This window comes from Barbus barbus, assembly GCF_936440315.1.
Source record: "Barbus barbus genome assembly, chromosome: 27".
Lineage (NCBI taxonomy): Eukaryota > Metazoa > Chordata > Actinopteri > Cypriniformes > Cyprinidae > Barbus > Barbus barbus.
The window spans coordinates 24505369-24517241 of NC_136755.1; the positions used below are offsets into that span (position 1 = coordinate 24505369).

Sequence of the window (11873 nt, forward strand, 5' to 3'; positions counted from 1 at the left end):
AAATGTGTGTAAACTTTTTATGTATTTTAGTTCTTTTCCTCTATTACAGACTTGGGAGAAGGAATTCCCTCAAAATGTATCCCCTTCAACACACACCAGTGAGGAAGAAAAATGCTTCACATGTGCTTTGCCAGCTCAGCCCTGTTTCTTTTTTATAGAACAAAAAGAATGGCAGGCACTAAGAAAACACCAGTATGGCCGACTTTTTCAAGGTCTTCAATGGACCAACATAATTGCCAAGGGCATCAGGTCTGTGCATCCATACTGCAGCTTCGGGTTTAAGCGGCACAGTGTCAAAACCCTGCTCTCACAGAAACCAGGACCAGTTTTTACATGTGTGGGCTACTGCCGGTTTACAGATTGTCCAGTGAGAGCACATGTTGAAGTCACTGATGAGTGCACCCTAAAGGCAACAGTGGTTTTCTCTGGAGGTGATGTGTGTCATAACACACACGAGCTCAAGAGAAGGCCAGTGCGTGCAGATGCACGTCAGTTCACAGCAGAACTCCTACAAACGAAACTCCCTAGGAGTTTATACTTGGAGTCTATGCACAAGCTTCCTCAAATGGTCATTGATTCTGGTTGCAGGGACAATGCGCCATCCAAAGACGTGCTAAAAAACATCACTTGGAGTGAACGAAAACAAAAACGACCACATTTTGATGAATTCACCAGTTTAAAAAAAATCATTGATGAGCAACCTGGCACGGACAATGATGTTCTACAGAAGGTTTTGATGCAGCCGAAAGGGATAATGCTGTGGTCGAGGAAGACACTATCTGTATTTTACAAGAGGTCTAAGGAGGATATAGTGTATCTGGATGCAACAGGGAGTGTGATTCAAAAAAGTGCACAAAATCCACCATATTATGTGTATGAATTGGTGGTAAGAAATCCATCCAGGGGGGCTTCACCTTTACCTGTTGCAAGCTATGTTACATGTGATCACACAACAGCATCCGTCACATACTTTCTGCAGTCTTTCCAAACAGACCTTATCAGAATGTATGGAACTGGGGCAAGCAAAAGGCCAGTAATGATTATATGTGATGGCTCCCTTGTGCTTATGCACTCCATATCCATTACATTCTGCAGAACAGGTCTGGAGGATTTACTGCAGAAATACTTCCTGCTGATCACAGGACAACATCCTGCAGATACATTTGACCTCCCCATTCTTCATAGATGTTTAAGTCACATCATGAAGAATGCCAAGGATCTATGCAAAAAACAGTAAGTACGTTTTGGAGTGTAATTTACTCTTTGAAAATAAATTTACTCTTTGAAAATAAATTTACTAAGATAATAATGTTGTTCTTGATTGCTTTCTTTGTAGGATTCCAAACCATTACAAGCTAGCAATGCATGTATTTGGCCTCCTTACGTGCTGTTCAACGCTTAAAGAAATGGATGAGGTGGTTTGTAGTTCTGCAGTCCTTTTTTGCAGTCCTTGCAGTGGAGCAAATATACAAAAACACTACAACAACTTACAAATGCTCATGCAGCAAAGAGGGAGCTTTGAACATGAGAAAGACGTCATTGCTGAAGACTACAGGGTATTAAAAATAATGTTAATATTACAAGACCTTTTTTTCAGCACACAATCTCACAGCTATAATGCATACAGTATACTGTGTAATAAAAACCAACCAGACCTGCTAAAGCCTTTGGTTGCTAAATATTATGTGTGCTGAGTAAACAAGTGGGTTAAAGTTAAGTTTCTGTCTATGAGTTATCCGAGTAAATTAACACCGGTCAAGGACGTATCATGCATCTTAATTCAGGTCAGGCAGGCATAGATGAGCCACATTACTGTTAAACAGAATAAATTAAGAATTAACACACATTTGACATTTCTACAATTGTGAATATTGATTTTCAGCATGATGTCGGAACCACACCCCTCATGACTTATTTCCAGGTGACAATCAGTAATGCATCTCTTGATCTTGATGGCCCATCCAACATCTATTACGCACCAGAATTCATTTCTGGTTTGGCCAAATACTTCCTCCCGTATGCCACCCTGTGGTCTGGTATGATGCTAGGTAAGTTTAACTCATGTTAATACATTTCATTGATTTAAGACAGGTACTTATTAATCAGTACATCAATACAGCATTTGCTTACTTTCACAATTCTTAAATCACTTTTAGGAGATCTAGGACGTCATGGGACAAGTCCAGTCTACCAGAACTTGAGTAAGTTCTATAAGAAAGTCAGACAGTCAAAGAAACAGGTAAACTGTTACAAGAAGCATCTGCTATTTTTCTTTTAAAATCATGTTATACTTGTTCTTAGAATGTCAACAGATAAAAGATGTGCAATAATGTTTCAGAACTTCACTCAAGATAATCATACGCAGGGGATAATGGAGAAAAGCCAATGGGACCTAAAAAAAATTAGGTTCCAACGAAAAAGGCTAAGAAGACTTGATGACTTCGTTCAAATTTATCAAAAGATGCACGATGCGCTGATTCTGGAGTATCAAGATGTGGAAAGATGTAGGAAGAAAGTATGGAATACTTTCTGTTTTTTGATTGCTACTTTAACCTGCTCACATTTAAAAAAACAATATACGCTTGAGCAAATAAAAATGGGCATTTATGTTTTAGTCTGTGTTTGTGTCTGACAACACATCTTTTTATAAGTCTTTTCGAGTGGATCTGGAAGTCTGGAGGAAAGGTCGGAAGCGCAGAGGAGTTTATGTTTCACCTTTAGTGCTGGACCTGTCACTCAAGGTAATTATTAAAAGATGTTTTAAATGACGCAGAAATACACAAAAGCATGTGTTGTGATTTTTAATATTTCTAAATCCTAATTGGTCTACAGTAATTTTTTTTCTCTAAAACCAATGTATCCAAGATGTTTTAAATCTGTTGTAGCTATTACTGTCTGACTTAGTAAGCTAAGTTTTCATTTTTAGGGGTCTATTTTGTAGTTATGCTTTGTTGGGAAAAGTTTTTATTTTTTAAACAGAAAACAAGAGACGACTCTGCACAGCCACGTTTACCAGATGAACAAACTGAAGTATTCATGCAAACACAGGTGTTTATTAAAAAAATGTGATTTTAGATATATAGAATAGAATGTCACCTTATTCCTGCCATTTTTATTAACAGAGTTCAGAAAACATGACCACATCTGAAGCTCCAGCCACATTAAACACGACAGAGCATCAAGAGGAAGACAGAAGTACTCAAAGAACCAATGATGTACAATCACAGGTGAAGTTAAATAAAATTAAGGATTGTCAGCAAAATGCCTGCACTGATTGTTTTGGATGTGATGTAGAATCTTGGAAAAAAAACATTATCATTACTTTTATAAATTTTTCCAGGATTGTTTCTGACAGTAAATCCAACATTATATCACAGCACATTAAGTCTACATAACTTAATTCTGTCATGTACTTATGGAAAATCTATAGCAATATGTTTTCTTGACCCTCAGCTAACTGAATTATGGGAGAAAAACGACACAGAAGTGGTTGTTTCGAGGATCCCCTCTCAAATAAGAGGGAACAATTCCATCATCCACCACTCTGAGCTCCGATCACTTAGACCGCACAATTGGCTCACCGGTGAGGTATGTAAGCCAAATGGTACTGCAGCATGATCATGTAGTCACTGAAAAGTCGCAGTGACGTAATCATCTAAATGCATTAATGAAATAGGCTACCTATGTTATGCTGCCCTCATAACAGTCATTTCAATTTAATTATTTGTAAAAATTTGTTTTTAAATGCTTCCAAATTTGCAGACTGGGGAATCCAAGTTTTAATACCAATGCCAGTAAATAAGCCAATACATAATCAATTTGTCTGTGCACCTAACCATGGTCATAAGTGATAAAAAGAATGTAAAAAGAAAACAATTTATCATGAGGGACTTGCCTTTGCATCCTGGCTCGTGCTCTGTCAAGTATAGTGGCATCCAGCTGCCTGTCTCTGGAGTTAATGGTTGGAGCTTGTTCTAGTCCATGTTTAGATACTGGGATATGATTTGGGTGTGGTTGTTAATGTAATGATTTCTGATATGCTGTCTCTCTAAATATTAAATGTGATGTTAGATAATCGAGGTCCTCTTGCATCACACTGTGAATCATCTTCATTTGGAAAAAAACATCTACATAATGAACCATTATACAGCGGGTGTGATCCTCTCTGGAGACAGAAAAGCAGTTAGGTGTCAGAGTTTACCGAAGGTAAGATTTATTTGTTTCTACAAAGGGTGAAGAGTTTGATAATGTACACTATGATGAAGCAAAACCAAAATTAATGTAAATGATAAATGTTAACAATGTCTTTTGTGTTTATCATATTCTTACCATAATTTTTGTGTAACAGGTTATCTTTAATGACTACAAGGCCATTGTGTCTTTTATTAACGTACAAAATAGGCACTGGAAGTTTCTGGTTAGTTTATATTTAACAATTTATATTTATGTACATTCACTTTTGTTTCTGTAGTTGTTAATATTTGTGGAATTATGCTATTTTTCTTGTGGTTACAGTACATCAATGCAACAGAAAGCAGAGTGTACTTAGTTGACCCATTACACAACTCTGCAGAGCAGGCAGAATCGGACCATGCTGCCAATAAATTCAAGTACTTATGCAATTTCAGCTATTAAACCTAATCATTTACATTGCATTACATCTATCTATGTATGCTATTAGTCAACAAAGGATTGTGGATGTAGACAGATGGAATTTAATTAGGCTATGGTCAAAACAGAAACACAAATAACAAAATCTTAATTTTAAAATCATCTGGGGCTCAGTGCAAAGAAACTGATATGGTCAAAAAGTAGTGTTTTTCTAAAACCGTATACATTTTAGATTTTAGTAATTGGATATTAAATATAATATGCAAATTAACATTTTATTCTCACACAGTGAATACTTTCAATTGAGGACCATCCGCCACCGCAAGAGAGACTGGGCTGATGTTAAGTTCAGTGGAGCTGTCATGACACATCCAGTCCAGCAAGATGGAAGTAGTTGTGGTGTGATCGTCATCATGGTACAATAAGATTGTCAGAATGCAACTATTTCACTAAATATCAATGATCTGAATCAATTCAGCATTTGTATTTGAAGTCAGTTTTGTGCATATTGTGCATGGTATACGTATATTTGGACAAGAGCTATTTACATTGGATAATTGTTACCTACTAATATAAATAGTGTAAATCACATATGTTTTTAGATGGCAAAGGCTGTGATGGAGGCTTTTCCAAAACTGCCCAACATGGAATTTGGCACCACAAAAAAAGAAATGGCGCTGGAACGTAGAGCTTTGGCACTGACAATCCTTGAAGCATCAGGTGTGTGGCAGTTTTTCATATGCATTTTTACTGCCATATTTAAATACTCAATCTAAAAATTGCTTTTCCATTTCCATCAGTGTTTGATGCAGAGCAAAATTGCTCTATGTGTTCAGTAGCCAAACTATCAAGTCCAGGGCCTTCCATGACTGACTGGGTAAGTTGTTGTTTTTCATTTTGTTCATTTTGCACTTGTTGATTGATTGAAGGGTTTACATTTTGTGACTTTAATAGAAAATGGACATCAGCCAGGAAACAAGGGTATTGAAAGACTGATAATGACATGCCACCATACATGCAATCCAAATGGAGTCATAAGTTATCTTGTTGTTTGTCTCTCTGCATCCACTCTTCACTATTTCAAACACAAACCTAATAGTGTACAGAGGTGATCGTGATGAGTTTTTAAACTGGGTATGCCATCTAATTTATTAGAAATGCATGACAAACACAATAAATAGCAGGCATCAATTTAGGGCTACTGCCAGAAGTAGCCATTAAGTGGCAGTGTGTACCCTAATTCTCTCTCTCTGTCACACACATACACACACACACACACACACACAAACATGCAAAAATACTAAGTTTTGCAAGTTGATTAGTTTGCTCCGGCATCTTGCTAAATAACTTGTACATTCAACATTTGTCTACGTCAAAAAGGCTTTCAGTGTTTTCAGAGAATCTTTTAAGCAGTTGTTAAATTAATATTAAGAAGTAAAGAATGGCAGCCAACTGCTCTAAATAATAAATTAAAATCTGTGACCATGATAGTACAAATGTAACATTTGGTGAAACAATAGTAAGCAATTGTACTAAAGGTGTTGTATTTGTCCCTTTACAGATACAGTGCGACAGCTGTAATCGGTGGTTTCATACTGAGTGCCTCCAGATGAACACACAACAACTAGAATTTGCAAAAAAAGCAGCCTGGGATTGCTGCTTGTGCGAAGCTTAACTTTTTTTCTTTCTCTTTCTCTCTCTCTCTCGCTCTCGCTCTCTTTTGTTAGCACAATTAAACTGCACACTTTTTGTCTGTTTTGTATTTGTTTTTTGGCTCTTAAAAATAAATTTTGACAGATTCTGTAACACTCTCACAGTCATCTTGAAGAATCCATTGGAAATGTCACGTCAACTCTGAGGGAATTGTATTAATGCCATTAGAAAATGCAGGAAATGATCAATGTCTTAAATATTTTGACAGACTTTGTCTTTATTTTTCTCCCAAATTCTACAGTAAAACTCTGTGAAACTTGGCATGAACAGAGCCATGTTTATCCTGAAGAAGAATTTATAGAAAATGTCATGTCAACTCTGAGGGAATTGTATTAATGCCATTAGAAAAAGCAGGAAATATCACCCTTATAATGTATTTTGACAGATTTTGTCTTTATTCTTCTCCCAAAATGTGCAGTAAATCCTGGTGAAACTTGGCATGGACAGAGCCATGTTTATCCTGAAGAAGAATTTATAGAAAATGTCACGTCAACTCTGAGGGAATTGTATTAATGCCATTAGAAAATGCAGGAAATGATCAATGTCTTAAATATTTTGACAGACTTTGTCTTTATTTTTCTCCCAAAATGTACAGTAAATCCTGGTGAAACTTGGCATGGACAGAGCCATGTTTATCCTGACGAAGGATTTATAGAAAATGTCACGTCAACTCTGAAGCAATTGTATTAATGCCATTAGAAAAAGCAGGAAATATAATCCTTATAATGTATTTTGACAGACTTTGTCTTTATTTTTCTCCCAAATTCTACAGTAAAACTCTGTGAAACTTGGCATGGACAGAGCCATGTTTATCCTGAAGAAGAATTTATAGAAAATGTCATGTCAACTCTGAGGGAATTGTATTAATGCCATTAGAAAAAGCAGGAAATATCATCCTTATAATGTATTTTGACAGACTTTGTCTTTATTTTTCTCCCAAAATGTGCAGTAAATCCTGGTGAAACTTGGCATGGACAGAGCCATGTTTATCCTGACGAAGGATTTATAGAAAATGTCATGTCAACTCTGAGGGAATTGTATTAATGCCATTAGAAAATGCAGGAAATGATCAATGTCTTAAATATTTTGACAGACTTTGTCTTTATTTTTCTCCCAAAATGTACAGTAAATCCTGGTGAAACTTGGCATGGACAGAGCCATGTTTATCCTGACGAAGGATTTATAGAAAATGTCACGTCAACTCTGAAGCAATTGTATTAATGCCATTAGAAAAAGCAGGAAATATAATCCTTATAATGTATTTTGACAGACTTTGTCTTTATTTTTCTCCCAAATTCTACAGTAAAACTCTGTGAAACTTGGCATGGACAGAGCCATGTTTATCCTGAAGAAGAATTTATAGAAAATGTCATGTCAACTCTGAGGGAATTGTATTAATGCCATTAGAAAAAGCAGGAAATTATCAATGTCTTAAATATTTTGACAGACTTTGTCTTTATTTTTCTCCCAAAATGTACAGTAAATCCTGGTGAAACTTGGCATGGACAGAGCCATGTTTATCCTGACGAAGGATTTATAGAAAATGTCACGTCAACTCTGAAGCAATTGTATTAATGCCATTAGAAAAAGCAGGAAATATAATCCTTATAATGTATTTTGACAGACTTTGTCTTTATTTTTCTCCCAAATTCTACAGTAAAACTCTGTGAAACTTGGCATGGACAGAGCCATGTTTATCCTGAAGAAGAATTTATAGAAAATGTCATGTCAACTCTGAGGGAATTGTATTAATGCCATTAGAAAAAGCAGGAAATATCATCCTTATAATGTATTTTGACAGACTTTGTCTTTATTTTTCTCCCAAAATGTACAGTAAATCCTGGTGAAACTTGGCATGGACAGAGCCATGTTTATCCTGACGAAGGATTTATAGAAAATGTCATGTCAACTCTGAGGGAATTGTATTAATGCCATTAGAAAATGCAGGAAATGATCAATGTCTTAAATATTTTGACAGAATTTGTCTTTATTTTTCTCCCAAAATGTACAGTAAATCCTGGTGAAACTTGGCATGGACAGAGCCATGTTTATCCTGACGAAGGATTTATAGAAAATGTCACGTCAACTCTGAAGCAATTGTATTAATGCCATTAGAAAAAGCAGGAAATATAAACCCTTATAATGTATTTTGACAGACTTTGTCTTTATTTTTCTCCCAAATTCTACAGTAAAAATCTGTGAAACTTGGCATGGACAGAGCCATGTTTATTCTGAAGAAGAATTTATAGAAAATGTCATGTCAACTCTGAAGCAATTGTATTAATGCCATTAGAAAAAGCAGGAAATATAATCCTTATAATGTATTTTGACAGACTTTGTCTTTATTTTTCTCCCAAATTCTACAGTAAATCCTGGTGAAACTTGGCATGGACAGAGCCATGTTTATTCTGAAGAAGAATTTATAGAAAATGTCATGTCAACTCTGAGGGAATTGTATTAATGCCATTAGAAAAAGCAGGAAATATCACCCTTATAATGTATTTTGACAGACTTTGTCTTTATTTTTCTCCCAAATTCTACAGTAAAACTCTGTGAAACTTGGCATGGACAGAGCCATGTTTATTCTGAAGAAGAATTTATAGAAAATGTCATGTCAACTCTGAGGGAATTGTATTAATGCCATTAGAAAAAGCAGGAAATGATCAATGTCTTAAATATTTTGACAGACTTTGTCTTTATTTTTCTCCCAAAATGTGCAGTAAATCCTGGTGAAACTTGGCATGGACAGAGCCATGTTTATCCTGAAGAAGAATTTATAGAAAATGTCATGTCAACTCTGAGGGAATTGTATTAATGCCATTAGAAAAAGCAGGAAATGATCAATGTCTTAAATATTTTGACAGACTTTGTCTTTATTTTTCTCCCAAAATGTACAGTAAATCCTGGTGAAACTTGGCATGGACAGAGCCATGTTTATCCTGACGAAGGATTTATAGAAAATGTCATGTCAACTCTGAGGGAATTGTATTAATGCCATTAGAAAAAGCAGGAAATATAAACCCTTATAATGTATTTTGACAGACTTTGTCTTTATTTTTCTCCCAAATTCTACAGTAAAAATCTGTGAAACTTGGCATGGACAGAGCCATGTTTATTCTGAAGAAGAATTTATAGAAAATGTCATGTCAACTCTGAGGGAATTGTATTAATGCCATTAGAAAAAGCAGGAAATATCACCCTTATAATGTATTTTGACAGACTTTGTCTTTATTTTTCTCCCAAATTCTACAGTAAAACTCTGTGAAACTTGGCATGGACAGAGCCATGTTTATTCTGAAGAAGAATTTATAGAAAATGTCATGTCAACTCTGAAGCAATTGTATTAATGCCATTAGAAAAAGCAGGAAATATCACCCTTATAATGTATTTTGACAGATTTTGTCTTTATTCTTCTCCCAAAATGTGCAGTAAATCCTGGTGAAACTTGGCATGGACAGAGCCATGTTTATCCTGAAGAAGAATTTATAGAAAATGTCATGTCAACTCTGAGGGAATTGTATTAATGCCATTAGAAAAAGCAGGAAATATCACCCTTATAATGTATTTTGACAGATTTTGTCTTTATTCTTCTCCCAAAATGTGCAGTAAATCCTGGTGAAACTTGGCATGGACAGAGCCATGTTTATCCTGAAGAAGAATTTATAGAAAATGTCATGTCAACTCTGAGGGAATTGTATTAATGCCATTAGAAAAAGCAGGAAATGATCAATGTCTTAAATATTTTGACAGACTTTGTCTTTATTTTTCTCCCAAAATGTACAGTAAATCCTGGTGAAACTTGGCATGGACAGAGCCATGTTTATCCTGACGAAGGATTTATAGAAAATGTCATGTCAACTCTGAGGGAATTGTATTAATGCCATTAGAAAAAGCAGGAAATGATCAATGTCCTGTATATTTTGACAGACTTTGTCTTTATTTTTCTCCCAAATTCTACAGTAAAACCCAGAGAAAGTTGACACAGACAGAGTCTTGGGTGTCCTGAAAAAGAATTCATTCCAATTTTATTGTTAACTCTGAAGGAATTTGAATAATGCCTGTCTAAATGTCAAGGAGTGCTATAATGCATTGTGACAGACTTTGCCATTCATTTTCTTCCAAATTCTACAGTAAGACCCAGTGAAAGTTTACACAGATAGAGACTTGGTCGTTCTGAAAAATAATTTCTTGACATTTCCGTATTAACTGTGATGGAATTTGAATAATGCATGTAGAAAATAGTAGGAAATAATCAATGCTATAATGTATTTTAGCAGACTTTATTTTTACGGAAAACTCCACAGTATAATATATTTGAACATAATATAACTGTATATTTTATCTTTTGTGTTTTGGGGCACATTTAATTCATAACCGCTGAAATATAGGTCTTCGTCAGCTTTTTGGCCGCTTCATGTCTCCGTACCGTAATACTACAAACAGACGTGCAGCAGAATCCAGGTGGCGGCTGGCTTGACCGGGTATTCATGGATGGCGGCTCACTTGACCGCGGTATGGATCCGGAGTAATTCTTTTTTAAGCCAAGCCCGAAAAAACACAACATTTAAAAAAGTTAGTTAATGTCATTTAGTCAAATAACTTTGCCTATCAAGCGCATATTTTAATTAATAAACTCCAAATTAACAATAAACACATGTAACGTGTTTTAACGAAAACAAACCGTTGCTGAAATATATCGCGGCTTGCCGACATCATTCACGTAACTTTACAAAACAAACGTACAAATCCATACAATAAGCTTTATCTTAACATCATGAAATAAAGCAAAGCTTATCATACTTACAGTTGATGTACATACATAAACCTTTTATACAAGGAACTGAGAAACACACCCCGGCGCAAAAATCTCTCAGCCGTTTGAATTCAAATTGAAATTCTGCTTGTTGTCGCTTTACCCGCTGAGCTCTCATTGGTCGGATTAGAACCAATCAATACAAAGCATCCAATAACTCCCGCCCCTAATGGGCGGAGAAACAGGTCCTTTGGCACCAAACCACTAAAGTCCAGTCAGCGAGACAGTTTTCAGATATTTTTATTTTTTATTTTATTTAGCACATAACATTAACAGGGGATACATACAAAAAGAAGAATATGTGACTCAAGTAAGTGCAAAGCAATAAGATACATACACAACCAGAATACAAAACACAGTAATATTCTACTAAAATAATCAGTCCAAAAATAATAAATACAAAGAAATATAGAGGAAAAAAATAATAAAGATAATAAATAATATAGATACAAAATAAAGATAAGATTTAAACATCTAAATAATAATAATAATAATAATAAATAAATAAAAATAAATATAAAGGAAAAAAATTATAAAGATGAGAAATAATATAGATAAAAAAATAAAGATAAAACTTAAACATCTAAATAATAATAATAATAATAAATAAATAAAAATAAATATAAAGGAAAAAAATAATAAAGATGAGAAATAATATAGATAAAAAAATAAAGATAAAACTTAAACATCTAAATAATAATAATAAATAAATAAAAATAAATATAAAGGAACAAAA

The 11873-nt window shown here is 34.8% G+C and overlaps 1 protein-coding gene across 1 annotated transcript in view; it reads right to left on the reverse strand.

Annotated features, from left to right (window-relative positions):
- LOC306847233 (carboxy-terminal kinesin 2-like) overlaps window positions 1–11210 on the reverse strand; it is a 28713-nt gene extending 17503 nt beyond the window's left edge. Inside the window, exon 1 of the mRNA XM_079381067.1 lies at window positions 11125–11210. The gene's annotated coding sequence lies outside the window, so the exon portion shown is untranslated. The remainder of the gene's footprint in view (window positions 1–11124) is intronic.
- Window positions 11211–11873: the final 663 nt, after the last annotated feature.